General features: G+C 36.4%; 1 protein-coding gene across 1 annotated transcript in view; it reads right to left on the minus strand.

The window, feature by feature from the left end:
* FBN2 (fibrillin 2) overlaps positions 1 to 19,529 on the minus strand; it is a 281,077-nt gene that overhangs the window by 165,289 nt on the left and 96,259 nt on the right. The gene's annotated exons all lie outside the window — the stretch shown is intronic.

The raw sequence follows: 19,529 nt of genomic DNA on the forward strand, positions 1-19,529 counted from the left end.
ACGGAGAAATGGGTCAGGGACAGCAGAGATGATGGCATAGTCTCAATTCCAGCTAATGAAGGTGGGACTGGGAAATAAAAGAATACATGAAAAAATATCCTGAAAGTAAAAGCAAGAATAAGGGAAAATGGCAATAAGTTTCATTATTGAGCTAGTATTAATAAAATCAGTAAAGTAAAAAATATATTCTGGGAAAATTCATGGCTTCATGATTAACAATTTGAGTTACTAATATCTAAAAACTGTTGACTGTCTAGAGTAAGCCTTTGCAAAGTGATTGGAATCTATGGGTATAGACAGTTGAAACCATCAATGTGGATAAAATCAGTTGAGATGAATAATATAAAATGAAGAGATCACACGAGAAGAAAAATGTTAAAGATAAGTCCTAAGGGGATATATTCATTTGAAAGAAGAGAAGCAAGTGAAGATGAAGAAAAGGTAAACAGAGTCACCAGTATTATTGAAAAGCTATTACGTTTTAAGGAAGTCAATAGCAGTAGGCAGAATAGCAGCCACCCAATAATATCATATTTAGAAACGATCAGTATGTGAGCTTGCATGACAAAGAGAATTATGGTTGTTAATCAGCTGATCTTGAGATGCAAAGATTATCTTAGATTATCTGGTCCTCTGTCCAATGTAATTACAAGAATCCTTATCAGTAGAACAAAGAAATAGAGTGTCAGATTCAGAGACAGATTTGAAGATGCTACACTACTGGCTTTAAAGATGGAAGAGGCCACAAGCCAAGGAATGAGGGTAGCCTCTGGAAACTTGAAAAGGCAAAAAAAGGATTGTGCCCTAGACACTTCAAAAGGAATGTAATCCTGCCAACACCTTGATTTGGGCTTGGTTAGACCATTCTGACTTCTGATCTCTAGAACTGTAAGATAATAAATCTGTTGTTTTAAGCCACAAAGTTTGTGGCAACATGTTACAACAGCAAAAAGAAACTAGTATGTTGAGGAAAAATAATTAAGAAGAAACAGAATAAGCAAGAACACCAAATGCAACGAGGGATTCTGGGGAACACGAGCAATTTTACAAATGGATAAGAAATAAGTAGAAACTTGAGATAACTGGTATACACTAAGCTTATGGGAAAATTTGCAGTGAAGAAAGGCAGCAAGAAATAGTATAGTGAGAAGTGACTAAAGAGATGAAAGAGTGGTTTTATGGTTAATGTGTTTTAGGATGGGTTTGTAGGTAAAGAGGAAGAGTCAGGAAAGAGAAGAGATCCCAACTAGAAAATGAGCTAATTAATGGCAAGAGTTAAAAGGAGTACAGAAAGGTGATGGAATTAATGTGCAGAGCTGGAACATTTTGCTCTGGAAAAATGTGAAGACACTTCATCAAAGACAGGGGAAATGGAAAATGAGTATGTAGTAATAGAACTGAAGTTGAGTAAGTTCATGTCAGATATCTTTTCTCAAGAGAGTAAAATAGAGTACAGATGTTACAAAACTTTACTGTGTGTAAGAATCACATGAACAGCTTATTAAACATGCAGATTTTGACTTCCAGTCAAAAAGCTTTGGTACTATCCTTTTTTTCCAAACACATAGCATTGACAGATGACATATAAAAAGAGAAAAACAAAAAAAGATGCAGCCGGTTTCAAAATAAAAGATAAATATTTCTTTGGACCACAAATAGTATTGAAAAACAGTGAGCTAAGCTGAAACTACTTGGACCCCTTCTCCAGAAGCCGTCAGTGGTGGCCAAGAGACTGAGATTATACCTGATGACAATATGGTGAGACAAATTCTACAGCAGAAATAGTGAAAGGTAGTGAGAGAATGCAGAAGAAAATGGGTCCAGGAAAGACTTCCCTGGGAAAGTGACAGTTAAATTGAAACAGATAAACAGGCCATGAAAATCAAATGGAATATTCTTCTCCAGGCAGAGGGAAGAGCACTCACAAAGGCCAGGGGTATTAGTCTGTTCTCACACTGCTAATAAAGGAATACCTGAGACTGGGTAATTTATAAAGAAAAGAGGTTTAGTGAACTCACAGTTCCACACGGCTGGGGAGGCCTCCCAATTATGGCAGAAGACAAAGGAGGAGCAAAGTCACATCTTACACGATAGCAGGCAAGAAAGCATGTGTAAGGGAACTCCCCTTTATCAAACCATCAGATCTCATAAGACTTATTGACTATCAGAAGAACAGCTTGAGAAAACCCACCACCATGATTCAATTACCTCCCACCAGGTCCCTCCCACAACAAATAGGGATTATTGCAACTCAAGGTGAGATTCAGGTGGGGACACAGCCAAACCATATCGCAAGGCAAGAGAGAGCATAATTTATTGAAGGAACTAAATAAATCTACCTGTGTCTGAATCACAATGTGTGGAAAGAAGTTAGGCTAGAGAGGTAAACAGAATGATCAGGCAGGAACTTTATCCTGAGAACGGGAGATTCACATAGCAAAGTGACATGACCAAACTTGTGATCTAGAAAGTTAGGCTAGAGAGGTAAACAGAATGATCAGGCATGAACTTTGTCCTGAGAACGGGAGATCCACATAGGAAAGCAACATGACCAAACTTGTGATCTAGAAAGGTAGTTGTGCTGCCATGTAGAGAAAGGATTGCAGTGGAACATGCAGGAGATAGGAGTCCTGAAGGAAAGCTGTTTCAGAAATCTAGAAGAGAGACGATAATGACAAAGGCAGGGAAGTGGATGAATCCAAAATATATTTAGACTCCACCTAAATGTCTTGATGATAAAATGGGTGATTTGTACCCAGGTTTATAATTTAGGAAACAGAATGAATAATTGTGCCAATCACTGTCATGATGAATGTGAGAAATGATGATAAGGTATATGTGGGGTGGGTGTAGTGTAGCTGAAGACTCGGTCTGTGTATATTGAGTTTGAGATAATTGTGGGATGTTTAAAGTATACGTGCCTGGCAGGCAGCTCCATACAAAGGTAGGGAACTCAGAAGAGAAAGCTGTATTGTAGTTTTGGGAGCCAACTACTTATAGATGATTGTTCCGTGGGGATGTTTCAGTAAGATAAAAAATGCAAAAGGTCCATCTAGTGACATCGATGAAATTAGTTTCACTTGACTGGTGAGAATAATCCCTAGATTAGAACGGGTTCGGGAGTAAATCAGAAGAAAGAAAACAGAATGATCAGGGATAATTCCAAAGTTTGATGTGAACAAGAAGGAAAAGCGAGGGCAGTTACCCAAGGAGAAGATAGAAAGGGAAGGATATTTTTTAGAATGATGGAAAACACCAAGGGTTATGCAGAGGATAAAAGCCTGTGGTCTGTCACATTATATCATTATTTTTGCATTATTTCAGGATTTTACTATAGTACAATATATATTCTTTCTTGTCCCTCTTTTCTATTGTTATTAGTCTAAGGAAATACATTGAAAATAGTCTTTGTTAACATTAATAGGAACTAAGGGAACTTTTTAATTAAGAGCTTTTTGTTCACTTAGGCTGAATAATTGCATTTTTGAAAGGCTACTACCACAGCAAAGTAATGAAAGGTTCCCTTTTGGCCTGAAATCAATACTGCATCTTTCTAAACACTAATTCGCAGTAACTCAGGCATGAAGTAATAATGGTGGCAAGAGGCAGCTCCATCACAGTGCTTTTTAACATGATAACAGTCTGAAAGCTATCTCTATTTCAAAATACATAAAAGTTACTGATAACATAGTCAAACAATATGAGTTTAAATATTTGGTCTGCATTCCAAAGCAAATATTTCTTGGAAGGCATAGCTGTTTGCCAGCAGTAGTTTTTCTTTCTCTCTTTTCCTTTTTCTTTTTTTTTTCTCACTGTCCCTCTGTCTTTTTCGGGGGGAGGTAATTTACTCAAGTGGAAGTATTTTGTCACCTTTTGTTAGTCCAAATTTAAGACACATTAGGACAAACTTCAAACTTAAAACACAGACCTTTAAGACAAGTGAGATCAAGTTATTTATGTTTTAAAATACTGAAGACTTAACATGATGACACTAAGCTTTGCAGGGGAATATTTTTTAAAAATTAAGTGACAAGCTGTGAAAACCACGTCCTCCAGAAAATTTCTTTCATCCAGTCTTCCTCACTTTTCACAATTGCCCTAAACATTTTAAATAAAGGGAATTTAAATTGAAAGACTCTCTTAATGTTGGGCAAAATCTAAAATTTCAGCAATGCAAAAGTCAGGAAATTCCAAAGTTAAATTTACTATACTTATTTGAACTTGGCACAGCTGCCAAGAATTTAGAATTTGGAATGTAGTATTTAACAGGGAAAATTTAATATTTTCCCATTAAGCATCAGTACATGAAGGTGTGATCATAAAATCCTGAGGATTTTAAAACGAATTTTGGCATAACGCAGTAAGAACATTAATTTAAGAAGTATTGATCTTTTATCAGTACTCTGAGGATGCATCTAAAAATCATTTATTTTATATCTTCTAAATAAATGGCACCAAATGAAAAAGAAATCCAACCTACATTCCACTATAGAATTATCATATAAATGAGCATTAGCCTCTGTGTTTGTCATACTTATTACCATAAACAGAAAGAGACTCAATGAAAATGGTACCCTCATTCACTGAGACACATACATGTGCAATTTTTATAAAGAATGTTAATCTTCAAATTCGTAGAGTTGAATTTCCTTATTATTGGTTGATTTTCTTATTCTCTTGACAGGTTACATTCATATGTACCCTATTTAAATTTAAAAAGTAGCTGCACATACATTGAACTACATAGACCTATCTGTGTATATGCATAAAGTAGGTCCTGTACATGTGAAGGTGTGAGTAGGGAGAAGTCACTCCTAATGCTTTGCCTGTAAACCACACACTTTGATCTTCTCAGTGGGGTGATGGAATTACATAAACCCAACAAGCCATTCACTAGCATTCTCTATGCAAAATGACAAATTCAAAATAGCTGAATGGGGAGACTACCAATTCTGTGGCTGAACCTCATTAGGACCACACTCTAACTGTGCTAACACAGCACAGACACATTCACATTACACATCTGGACAATTCTCAAGTGCACCCACACACTTCAGAGATCTTCACCGAGACTTTGAAAACCTTCATATTTGAAATTCCCTTTTCCTTAAGTTACTCAGAGCACCTGCTGTTTGATGATTTATGCAAAAGTTAAACTTTTGCCTGTAGATTTAGGACGATAAGTCATGAAGCTGAAAGTGTTTTGAATAGTTTCATGTCAACTGAGAGAATATATGGTAAGTGGGTATTTGAAACTGCTAGAGTGCAAGCAGAAGGCAACTATTTCTCCCACTGTCGTTTTGCATATTCTCTCTTGACCAGTTCTTTCTTGACCCTAGGAAATCTCATGCAGTTCACACAGGTTTTCCAATGCCCTTCAGATAAACAAAATGTCCACTCAAATCTAACGGTCTAATCTTTCATTCAGTTAAAGCTTCCCTTCTTCCTAGGGTGAGCATCCCCCAGGCTCAGAAGCCCTCAGTAATGAAGGGGCATGGTGTCTTCTTTCTTCTGTCTTTCTAGTCCTTTCTTTCTAGCTGGTAATTACTATGAACACTTTCAAGGTTGCAGTAAGGACGTGAGAGGACAGGTACTAGGAACAAAGATCGTTTTTGATTATGGAGCTATAATCTCCTGGACTTTTCCTTCCCAGTCTCCTTTGTTGGTGCTTTCTCATCTCCTGCACCTCTAAATGTTGAAACGTTCTAGGGCTCAGCACTTGGACTTGTCTATCAAAATGCCTACCCTGACTGACTATCCAGTCTCATGGCTTTAAAGACCAACTCTAAGTTGAAGACTTCCAAATTTATATTGCCAACCTTGACCTTGCCTTTGAACTTGATTCATATATGCAATTACAAATATCTATCTAAATGTGTAACAGATGTCTCAAATTAACCCTCTAAAACTGAGCTCCTGAGATGGAGGAAGGACCCCTCGTAGGGGCCTGAGCTTCTGCCCACCACCCTGCCACTGCCCCACCAAGCATGGAAATAAAAGATAATCTTGAGTTCCTTCGAGAGAAAGTCCAGGCACATAGCTAGTCCTGAGAAGTAAATGAGCAACTTAATAAGCAAGAAGGTAATAGTAGCTTTAAACAATAACCAAGGAAGTTAGAATAATGATATTTTTGTTCTCTATAGAAACTAAATATAGCACCTTAGCAATATATCCCTGAGTTGTTTTTCAGAAACCCTGACCCCCACCAAAAGGATCTGCTGGCACATAGACCTCAGATCAGGGGGAACTGAGGACTGAACTCCGACCGCCATTCTTTGTTCTAAAGTTCTTCTTGAGGGACCTGGAGAAAGCCATGCCCCCATGCCAGAGCTAACATTCTTTTCTGCTGATTTCAAAATTTTAAATAAAGCTGCTCTTTATTAACCAATTGCAAATTGGACAATATTTGACTCTATCTATGGTCTGTAAGCCCCTGGTTCAAGATACCCAGCCTCTTTCAGTCAAACCAATGTATAAGCTCCATGTATTGACTTATGACTTTACCTGTAACTTCTGCTTTCCTGCCTTTAGAAATCCTTACCTATAAGCCATTGAAGAGTTCGAGTCTGAAGCACGAGCTGTCTGATTCTCCCTGCTGGGCACTCTGCAATAAATGCCTCATTTTCTTTTGCTGCAATCTCAATGCCAGCGTTTGGCTTACCTGCATTGGGCAGGTGAACCCAAGTTCGGTTCGGTAAACATTCCTGATAACTTTTCTCCTCGCTATGTTCTCCCCACAGATGTTCTCCATCTCAGTTAATGGCAATTTCAACCTTTAGTTCTACAAACTTTGAAATTACTCAATTCTTTTCCTCTCCTACCCCACAACCGATCTGTCAACAGATTCTGCTGGCTCAGCCTTCAAAATACATCTGGAATTCAACCACTTCTCATCACTTTTACCACAAAAACCCCAGGTCCAAGCTACCATCAAGTCTCACTTAGATTATTGCAGGAGCCCTCCAAGTGGTCTCCATGCTTCCCCACTTGTTCCCTGATTATCTTGTTACCACCCAGCAGCTGGAATAAACCTTCCAAAATGAAGGTCAGAATATTATACTTCTTAACTGAAAAGCTCTAATGGCTCCCATCCTTGAGAATTCAAACTAAAGTCCAAAGTATGCACCGTGGCTGGCAAAGCCCCTCCCCATTTGGCCCTGGACTACATCTCTAAACCCATCTCTTACTAATTAGTCTCCTCGTTAGTACTCAGCTCCAGTCACACTGGACTCCTAATGTCGTCCCCCAGATACCTCAGGGGTGCCTCTACCTCAGCGGCACTGCACTTGCTGGCCCCCATCAGGCATTCAGCCCTGGCTGAAATAAGGCCATGTCACTGACTTTCCCTGGTTGCCTGTTTAACATTCCACACCACATTAGCATTTTATAGGCTCTCATCCTGTTTTATTTTCTTTCTGACGTAGCACAGACTTTAGTTGTTTACTGTCTGTCTCTTGCCTCTGTAATGTAGCCTTTATGAAAGCAAAGATTTTGATCTGTTTTGTTCACTACTCTATTCCCAGGGTCTAGAAGAGTGACAGAACTCTGTAAATATATTTTTGTATGAGTGATTCTGGTATCAGTGCCACCTGGGTGTGGCAGGTCCAAAGCCTAGTGTGTTTATTAATATTTTGAGAATCCTCCTAACCCTAAGGCCTCTCACCTCTCACGGATGATTCCAGGGATAATAACTCCTCTACCTGGCCACTCTCATCGGCCCCAGGTTCCTAACAGCTTATCCTCATGCTGGGATCAGCCACCCTCCAGGTAGTTGCATGGACAGAGCCCCTCTCACAACAATTCAACTCATCTCTTTTCTGTGAGGCCCTCACCTGGCAGATGAGAAACTCACATGTCCTCTGCCTTTCAAATTCTGGAAACGCAGAACAGCCTTTCCAGGTGTGAGTCAGGCTGTACTCCTTACCTTCTCCCTCTCCCACACTCTAGTTCATGGATGACACTTTTCAAAAAAGATCCCCAATACCGTTCTCTTCAATCTCCTTAAGCATTCTCTTTTTACACAGCTTGGGGGTGAGCGATGGGCCACTAAAGGCAAAACAGTCTTCCCCTTCCTTTCGTCACTTCTGTTCTCCCTCCTCCAACTCCTACTGCCCACTGGCTATACAAATACCGAAGACAATGGTTTACAGTATAGCAGTATTCCTAAAAAAACGACAAATGAAATTTTAATTATCTTCTTAAAGAGGAACAGATTTGAGAATATATTTCATTCATGAAATCCACACCATTTTTAAGTTCCAGGTAGAAATATTAATATTTAATTAACTAGCCACTGCAAATAGTGTTTATATCTACTAGCATAAAGGATCTATACACAACGCAAAGTTATACTTTGTGGAAAAAAACATCAAAATAACAATCTTCCACCTTGAAACAAGGAAAATGAAGATCCAGAAGAAATATTTTAAAATGTGTAATCAAATTTCACATTAATGCCAGGATACTATACTTCCTGTTTTGCTTTACTTGTTAATTATGAGAAATATTTTTTCTATCATAGTAAATTAAGAAAAACATTCCATGTGGGAGAAAAATTATGATAATTTATGAAATTATTATTTCATAATATATGAAAAACTTATGATAATTTGTGAAAGATGATATGCTATGAGTTTATTAAGCTGAATTAATTTCTAAGCCTACAATTAAATTTTTACAGTATGGTTTCACTACAGCATAAATGAGAACTTTTTTTCTTTTGCAAATTTCAAGTTTTCTGTTACAAAACATCTTCAAGGACTACAAATCTGTTGTACTTAGAATTCAACAAAACAAGAAAGAAACCTCTGAGACTTTTTTCACATATCATTTAAAGCACTTTTTTTTATTCTTGCATTTCCTTTCCTGTGAGTTACCTTCTAATATTTTAGTTATTTTTCTATTAGGTGTTAGCCATTTTCTTTACCTATTTCTAGGGGTTTGCCTTCAATTTAGCCATTTGCCTTCAATATTACTTGCAAATATTTTTTCTTTGGCATTTTTATTTTGACATTCTTTTTGATGTCTTTGCCAGTAGAAGTTTTCTCATTTTTCATTTTTTTAAAACTTACCTAGTTGAATATATCATTTATTTTCTTTTATAATTTCTGGATTTTGAACATAAAAGAATTATCTTATGTTGTATTATTGTACATTTATTGTTCTATTTAAAATTTAACTCTACTTTTTTGTTATATTTGGCTTACTTATGTTTTACATCCATATTTCAAACACAGCATTATGTTTAAAGCACTTTCTTTCTTGTTCATGTTCGTGTCTAAAACAGAACCTATTTATGTCTAAGCCTATAGCAGTAGTTGCTTATGTTTTCTCTTGCAAAATCATATTGAAAAAATAAAATACAGGCCAGTGAGGTGGCTCACGCTTGTAATCTCAGCACTTTGGGAGGCCGAGGCGAGTGGATCATTTGAGGTCAGGAGTTCAAGACCCGCCTCACCAATGTGGTGAAACCCTGTCTCTACTAAAAATACAAAGATTAGCCAGGTGTGATGGCACAGGCCTATAATCCCAGCTATTCGGGAGGCTGAGGCAGGAGAATCGCTTGAGCCTGGGAGGCGGAGGTTGCAGTGAGCTGAGATCGCACCAGCAACACTGCACTCCAGTCTGGGCGACAGAGTGAAACCCTGTCTCAAAAATAAATAAATTAAATAAATAAATAAATAAATACATAAATAACACAAAATACTGATTGCAATAGCATGAACTTCTTTTCAAGTGCCACAATGACGCATATCCCATGTAGTATACACGTAGACAAACTCATAAACATAGAACAATCTGAAATGATTTGGATAATGTTGACAGAATTTCATGTCTTCTAATTTCAGGAATGCCCGGGTTTTAACAGCAGTCTAGACAATAGTACACAAGATTAGAAAGAGAAGTAATATAACGAAGAGTAGAAAAAATAGGAGGTGATAGTTGGGAATAAGTAAGGTAGATCTACAAACAAAAACAGTAGAGCCAAATTTACTCTTATCTTAGTGGGCCATTCCTTTCCCTTTGGAACTTTCTGGTAAAAATATTAAGATCCTGAGTTCCTGTTTGGCAACACTTTAAGAATTAAAATCGCTTTCTAATACAGCAGTCTCTCCTCTGGGAAATATGTTCCATGACCCTCAATGGATGCCTGAAACCATGCATGGGACTGAACCTGATTGCTGTCAATCAGGAACACATTTCTGTTCACATCTTCTACCCACAAATTTCGTGCTTTTTCCATTTTTAACTAAGTGCTTAACATGTACTGTGGCCATAACTTTTGCAGTTTGAGGTACAACAGCAAAACCAGCACAAATTTCTTCTTCCCTCTTCGAAATTACACAGATAAAAAATCTATTCTTACTGTAGAGCTTAGTAACTTTAGTATATGATTTTTTTGCCTTATTAAGTCAAGAGCTTTCATCTTTTCATTTAAATGGGGGCACTTTACAGTCTCTCTTTGGTATATCTGAATCATTACCATCACTACTGTAGCACTTTGGGGCATTATTAAGTAAAATAAGGGTCACTTGAATACAAGCGCTAAGATACTGTGACAGTGAATCTGACAACTGAGGCAGCTACTAAGTGATTCCTACACAAGCAGTGTCTGCAGAATGGATATGCTGGACGAATGGATGATGCATGTCTCCAGGACAAGATGTTACTAGCTTACTGAGAATGGCATGCATTAAAACATACGGATTATTTCTGGAATTCACCGTTAAGATTTTTGGACTGTAGTGGACAGCAGGTATCTGAAACCGTAGAAAGTGAAACTGCAGATAAGGGAACTACTGTAATAATAATGATGATAATGATAAATCTTACAATAGCATGTCCCAAACTCCAATCACTTAAAACTTCACCTCCATACCTATTGTAATACCCTGAATCATTTAAATTACATCTCTCTTAATATATTTCTACATGTATACTTATTTAAAAAATTTAATATGAACTTTGGGATAATCAATAATATTTTCAGGAATAACATTCATAAACACATAGTATTGATGCACTGGTTGTATTTTTTCTTAAATTCTTTTCTTATAGCTTATTAGTATTAAAATAAAACCCATTTGTCCATGGGCCACTTAAAATCAACTACCCCGTCACTAAGAAAATAGTGGTAAAATTAGGTAAAATTGACACCATTTGAAATACAGAGTAAGAATAGTGAAATCAAGAACAGGCGTTGGCAAACTACAGCCCACTGCCTGTTTTTGTAAGCAAAGTTTTACTGGAACACAGCCTCACTCATTCGTTTTTACTGTCTATGGCGGATTTTGCACTACACTGGCAGAGCTGTCTATTTGTGACAAAGACAGTATGACCTGCAAAGCCTACAATATTTACTATCTGGCTCTTCACAGAAAAGTTTGCCAAGCCCTGATCTAGAAGAACTGCATTTAGTGTTCGGATCTAGAAAGACTGCATTTAGTGACTGGCTAGATGATTTTAGGTGGTCTGTGGACAAATAAATTTTATTTTAATAGTCATAAGTGATAAAAAAAAGTTTTAATACAACTAGTATTTTATTTTGACCTGCATTTAGGGTGTTGTATTAGTCTGTTTTCATACTGCTATAAAGAGCTGCCTGAGACTGGGTAATTTATAAAGAAAAGAGGTTTAATTGACTCATAGTTCTGCATGGCTGTCGAGACCTCAGGAAACTTACAATCATGGCGGAAGGAGAAGAGGCACATTTTACATGGCAGCAGGAGAGTAAGCCTGAGACTGAGCAAGAGCAGGGAAAACTGCCTTATAAAATCACCAGATCTCATGAGAACTCACTCACTATCACGAGAACAGCAGGGGGGAAACCACCCCCATGATCCAATCACCTCCCACCAAGTCCTTCCTTCAACATGTGGAGATTATGGGGATTAAAATTCATGATGAGATTTGGGTGGAGACACAGCCAAACCATATCACATGCCTTAAAAAAAAAAGACGTTAGGGGTTTGCTCCAATTTAAAGAAATGAAACTGGAAATCAGAGCATTTGGGTGAGGTTTACACAACAATGGCAGGTCAGGAACTTATTTGGGAAACCACTTTCTAAAAGAAGGCCTACTTCCTCTATCAGAGGATTGGAAAATAATGGTCAACATACAAGTTTGAAGTTAGACTGCAGTACTAAAAGATAAACCATTTTTACGATCCTCTCTTTTACAAACTTGTTATAATGTTCAAATACTTAATATCGATTTTGCAACATAAGAGGTTTTTACTATAACCCTTAAAACAGGTAAGAACAACACAAAAAGCAATTTTCTTCTATGTAATAAAACATAATAGATTATTATAATACTCTATTGCTAATGGGAAAAGCGAAGCTTTGATTTATAGTCACATAGTCCCGGTAGCATTTCTGAGAACTTGGAAGATGAAACCTATAACTGAAGAATATGTTTATGCTTCAGATTAGCATCAGCTATATGGCTAGTTAGTTAAATCAAGCCATGCAAAATTTAATTTGATAGCATACAGCTATTGGTTAATAATGCCCAAATTCTCCTCTGCCATTCACCAAAAGGCACAAACCTGCAACCCAACCCTTCATTTGTCCTATGTTAGCTGCTGCTAGACTGGAACAAAAATATACCTCAGATAGTTTCATAATTAAACTAGAAAATACACAGTAATATGTAAAATATGAAACCACAGCCCTCTAGGAAAATCAAAGCTTACATAAAAACATAGCAACTCACTCAATATCTGTATGACATTAAAAGAAACCTTCTCATACTATAACTAAATTTGTTTATTTATATTGATTTTGTGTCTTCTAAAATAAAGGCTCTTTAAATAGCTGTCTTCTGGAAGCAGGTAAAACAACTACTGGCACATGGAGAAACTATTTACCTAACCTTGCGACCAATACAGCAGGTGACTAGAACTAAAATTCTCAGAATCCTTCATATTATCCTTATAATTATTTGTACTAAAATCCAGTAAAGGCAAATTATGGATGAGAAACACTATATTAAAATAAGAAAAGTTTGCATTAAGATAAGGGAATTTAGTCTGGGACTAAGAAAGAAAGATAATTCAAGCATTATCACAGCTTTGTTTATTTACATCCTGCCATAATATACTCCCAAGGGTGCATCTAAAAGAAATGGCAGCCCATAACATTTTTCTCCAGACCTTCATACATTTTTCAATGGCTGGCAGTGAATAAAATATATATATATATATATACACACACACACACACACACACACATATATATGGGCAATAAGTGACAGCACTGGCGAGAACTGCAGTCCTGGATCTACGTATTACATTTCAAGTTTTGTTACATTTTTATTTGACTACAGCAGGATTTCTTTAGAGTAGACTAATTTCTTTCAGGCACTGAGCCAAGGTAATTTGTGAGACGGAGAAAGGTTCTCTCTCTCCCTCTCTCTCTTCCTCCTACCCTTCTTCCCTATCCCTCTCCTTCTTTCCTCATTTTGTCAACAGAATATAAAGATACATATGAATATTACAGAACTTGCATTTTATTTTGGCCTGAATTATTGTTTTTTCATTTCTACTATGAAATGGCTATTATATGTTAAGCAAAATAAAAATTTATTGAGCAATTTTTTAGTAAGTGAAAGGGAGGTAACATTTCAGATACCTTTTTCCTCTAATGGCAAAATTCAACAAAATGTTCATCTGATCCTTTCATTCAGGGTAGAATAGGTTTTCCTATCATTAACACATATCTAATTTTATGTCTCTGAGAAAGACGTTTTGGAGGCTCTCAATTTTTCCAGTCATCTTTAGCAGACAGTGAATTGCAAGAATCATGTGAATTACTTTACCATGCTTTTTTTTCATAATTTTTAAAAGAGAATTTAAACATACAATGGCACTGGGGAAACAACATTGGTTCTCAACATTTGGGAAATTTTTCCTGAATCCACCAAAGTGCAATTTCCTGACTACTGTCTTATGTTAAATAAATCAAGCCCTCTGGGTCTTAACTCTCCATTGCTGTAATTTAGGTGGAACTGGAGCAGAAGACTAAAAACAGGTTGAGACCAGTCAGGAATTAATGGATACCCTAGTTCCACATTTTCTCACCTCATGATAGACTTGGGGTCATTTCATTGCCTGTTAATACTTTCAACAGACTAGGCAAATATATGCTCTAGTAGGTCAACCGTGTTATTTTCAAGATTTTTGTTAGCTTTTTAAAAGAATTTATTTATTAGAAACTGTACTAAAAGTCATCATTGACACATCAGAACTCTTCCACAATTAATTTCTTTGCTATCCTTGTCTTTAACAAAGACCCAAAGTGTCAAATGCTTTATATGTTATGCATAAAAACCTTAAGCAGATAAGACCATTATTATTCCTATTGTAAAGATACAGGCATTAATTTCCTTGAGATGACACAATTCATATGGGGTGCAGCAGGAGCACAGATGGACATTTGGGTCCCAAATGTTCTCTTCCCTCCCCAAATTTATTTCCTTAATTTCACTGAAAACTTAAATTGTCATTTTTCTCTATAATTTTCCTCTTGTTACTGGGATAAAAATGTTTGAAAATAAAATAGATTTTTAAAAAGTTAACATGTTATCTGGATATTTCAAACTTTGCTCCAGATTCACAATCCAGATCAAAGCCTGTCTTCACATGCCAAAGATTACCTTTTGCTGAATAATTTTCTTTTGGAATCTGTATTTTTTCACAGATTTCATGTTCATGACAATGACGTTACCCACTGTGCCTCAAAGAAAGAACTCTTTCTGGTCTAGACTTTTATAGAAACCTATGCGTGCAACTTTCCATGTAAACAGTTTTGTTTAGGTTGAAATTAAAGGAGTGACATCACTTCAGTAATTCCCCATGAAATATTGCTGTTAGTTAACTAATACTGTCAAGGTGCTGTCCAAGTTGCTTAACATGTGTTTTACTGGTGCACGCCATTTGTGGGAAGAAACTCAAATAGTTTAGGTTGGGAACTTCTGATAAATATGCTAGGAGGTGCTAAGTGCTCATTTTGCCTCGTATGTCAGCTCTGAGCTGCTGTTTGGCTGCCCCTCTGGAGTTCCTATCACTCCTCCCCGCTGGTCTCACTTTCTTGGATGTGACGTTTCCATTATGAAGCACAGCATGGGCTTCTAAAAATCACGCTAAAAATATCACTGCTAGTATGCCCTTCCCAAACAGTTTATAAAAGCATCATACTTCAAATTTCCATTTCATATTTTAACTCTCAATATATATTCTCCAAATGACTCTGCACTAATTTCCAAACTACCCTATGCTCTGCCTCCCAACATAAATGTATCATAAAAAGTAGATTCCTTAGTGCAAAGAACTTTCACTGGATTACGAGTAATTGTCTATTTTACATGGAGAAAGAGAGGAAAACAGTAACCCTGAGTGATGTCGTTTTTGCTTAGCACAAATAAGAAAAAGTCAAAAAAGGCTTTGATTCTTAAACCCAGTAGCTCCACTAAAGAAAAAAAAAAAGTATGGAAATATTTGCAGTATCTTCGTTTCTACTGTATGATTTCCTAATCTGAACAATGTGCCCAGTGCCTCATGGAAGAGACATAAAAAGTAATCCAGAAGACAAAGTCCTTTAAGCCAGGGCAGAATCCCTTGGCAGTTATTCCTCCACCAATCCGGGCGGAGGACTGGGAGACACACGGTCCTGGGCTGAGGTAGAGATGTCGGTCGCTCACCCTAACTGCAAGGAATATCAAGCTCTTTGTTCCTCAATCAGGCACCCAGCAACAGTAAGCCAAAACAAGGCTCCAGCATGCTAACACTGCTATGACCTAAGCTGCTCACACAGAGATCTCTCGTGATGGAAATGTGAATGAGTCACCTTTTGGTAATGAAGAGATCAAAAGACAGGACAGACACATTCCTTGGGAAAATCCAAATGACTGGCTCCAGGGTGGAGTTCATAGTCTACTTTGAAGAAGATACCTGGTACAACACTGTACAGAGTCTATATACCTGAAAGTATGTTGAATACTATTCACAATGAAAAGAAATTGGGAAACAAATGCCCATCAATGGGAAAGCTGACAAACACACTATGGTATAGCTACGTAATGGAATATTGCATCCCACTCTAAAGAATGCATTAGAGAAGCATGCAATTACATAGATCAATCATATCATTATAATATGAAGTGAAAAAGTTAAATTCCACACAGCATTAAAACTCTTTTGCAATGTTTAACAACTGCAATAATGATTATGATGATGAATGGACTATCTCTAGATTTAATAAAATTATCTAAAAATTAACAAGAAAATGTGAGATTCCTATACAAAGTGATGGTTATATGGGGGCCTCATAACCACCATGGGTAGATGCAGGTTATTGTCATGGTCCTAGCTTTTGGTTATGGTGGTTTCATGGGTGCTTATTACATTATAATAGCAAAGCAAAAGTAGGTCACGGATCAATAATAATAAGAATCATTAATCAAATACTATGATTAATACAATATTATGCACCTGAAAGAGAAAGAGGGAGCACCATATATAGAGAGAGTAGTCTAGATAGATAAATAGATAGATTAATACTATGTATGTATGGATAGATAGATAGAAAGGAGAAATGCTGAAAGAAATAAATGAAAGCATCATATTAAAAGAAGAAATTAACGTGTTTTTCTGTTTTGAAAGTCTTAATTTCAGTAGGCCATGTAGTTTATTTGCAGTTGGTGACCAGGATTTTACTAGCTTTTTGTTTAAAAATGACTTAACAACATCTCTTTTCTTCATAATATGACTACTACAGGCTGGAGTGCAGTGGCATGATCCCAGGTAACTGCAACCTCTGCCTCTTGGGCTTAGGTGATCCTAATGCCTCAAGCCTCCCAAGTAGCGGGGACCACATGCACACACCACTACATCTGGCTAATTTTTGTATTTTTAGTAGAGACGGGGTTTCACCATATTGGCCAGGCTGGTCTCAAACTTCTGGGCCTCAAGTGATCTGCCTGCCTTAGCCTCCCAAAGTGCTGGGATTACGTGTGTGTGCCACCGTGCCCGGCTACATTTACCCATTTAAATCTTGTATTTTTTCCAAAAGCATATTATAATCAGCTTCATTGTAATAACCATCTTTGATCTGTCCCTTAATGTCTGCTTTACTTCTACTTCAAGTCACTAAATGTATTTTAATGAGATTTTTCTCTGACAGCAATTAATGGTAGGATCATTAAAATCAAAAACACATTTCATTTGACACTCTTAAACTTTTATTGATTTATAAAAGTAATAGTTTTATGGTAAGTGAAAAGGTCCCATATTTTCATCCCACATTCAGTAAGCTTTAGATGTGCATATACTGCCTACTCGCAGCATATAATGTGCCACAGATGTACCTACTGTTCTAGGGCATAAAGGTTGCAATGCCCTGTGACAGAGGCTCCAACAGCTTTGTATACATTGTTCCATCCAGACAAAGAGTTCTGGATGGAAACTCACTGAGGGCTCAAGAAAAAAACTGCCAAATAAATGGGTCTTCCCACCCCCAACCTTACTCTCTGTTTTAAATTTTTTGAATAGGTAATACATTTACATGGTTCAAAGTCAAAAACTTAGGTTAGGGCACTCAATGTGAAATCTCCTCTCCATTCCGTTTTCCAAGCCAGACAATTTCACCCCTAAGAATATTCAACGCTACAGACTTTCTAGTCCTTCCATGGACATTCTATGCATTAACACACACACATACACATACATATTTTTTAATATTTTTTGTGAAAATGTTTACAAATTGCCTTTGTCATGTAACAATATACTTTCAACATACGTTTATATCAATATATAAAGTGTCTGCTATCTTTTTGTAAGGATGAACAGTTTCCCACTGTGTGCATGTTTTTAATTGAATCAGTCCACTATCCTGTATATGTCTACTATATTTTGCTATTACAAAAAAATGACAGAAGGAATAACCTTATTAAAATCCATCATTTCTTGATTATGAGTATAGACAAAACAACTTTTTAGAATTAAAACTAAGTGATTAATATTAAATGCTTAAATATTATAGTATGGATATTTGTAATTTTGATAGATATTTCTAAATTTCCCTCTATATAGGGCACTTTTATACTCTTATGAGGAATTTGTGAGAGTGTCTATTTCTTAACACCCTCAACAATACAGTTTGCCATTAGAATTTTTATTTTATCAACATTTAGAAGTAAAAAATAGTGTCTCACAGTTTTACATTACACTCTCATTCTAAATACACTCTGCTTATATAAATAAGGATAAATATGTTTTTGTGAGTCACTGGTATTTCACTTGCCATCAATAGTCAATTCATATCCTTGAACATTTTATTGGATATTTTCTTATTGATTTGTGGAATCTCTTTGCATTAGAAAAATTTGTCTTTCTATGTGTTATGAGTTACAAATGCTTTTCCCAGTTTAGCATTTGTCTTTTTTTCTGGTTAGTAAATTTTTTTTCTTTTATTGCCATGTAATTTATTTTATTTTATGTGGTTGAATTTATTAATCTATTTCTCTATAACTTTTAAGTGGGCTACACACTGAAATATGCTTTCTCAGGTCTAAAACTATATAAAAATACTCATGATTATTTTTAGTATCACTTTCTTTTGTATACATATTTTATACAAAATTGTATAGATATTTGTATCTTTGATTCATTTAAAATTTACCTTGTTATAAGATGTGACATATAGATCCGAATTTATCTTTTTCAAATAATACCCTGTCATCTCAACATGATTCACTGCATATTTGATCTTTTCCCTTAATGATTTAAATGTCATAAATTCAACTTTTACTGAAATTTCTATTGTGTTTCATTGGGCTATTTACCTGCTGGTTAATAGTAATTTAAATATTTTAGCTTTATAACATGTTTTAGTACCTAAAATGTCTTGTTCTCCAGTCTTTCAAATATTTTGCTGTCTTATCTTTCCATAGGAGTAGTAAAGTACACTCTTGGCTATTTTAAAACTATTTCTTTAGGCTACTGCTACTGACACCTGTATTAATCCATTTTCACATTGCTATAAAGACCTACCTGAGACTGGGTAATATATAAAGAAAAGAAGTTTTATTTTATTGGCTTATGGTTCTGCAGGCAGTACAGGAAGCATGGCTAGAGAAGCCTCAGGAAACATACAATCATGGTGGAAGGTGAACAGGAAGCAGGCACCTGGCCAGAGCAGGAGAAAGAGAGGGAGAAGGGGGAAGAGCTACACACTTTTAAACAACGAGATCTCATGAGAACTCATGCACTATCACGAGAACAGCAAGGAGGAAATCTGCCCCCATGATCTAATCACTTCCCACAAGGCCCCTCTTTCAGCACTGGAGATTACAATTTGACATGAGATTTGGGTGGGGATGCAGACCCAAACCATATCAACTACCTTCTGTGAACAAAGATAAAATTAGTTCAATTCCACTTTCTTACCCCTACTTTTGTTTTCCAACACCTGCAATTACAATTCTAAAGTCATAGTGAATGGATTATGTAGGCACAGAATACATTTTA

The sequence above is a fragment of the Symphalangus syndactylus genome, chromosome 11 (assembly GCF_028878055.3).
Source record: "Symphalangus syndactylus isolate Jambi chromosome 11, NHGRI_mSymSyn1-v2.1_pri, whole genome shotgun sequence".
Classification (NCBI taxonomy): Eukaryota; Metazoa; Chordata; class Mammalia; order Primates; family Hylobatidae; genus Symphalangus; species Symphalangus syndactylus.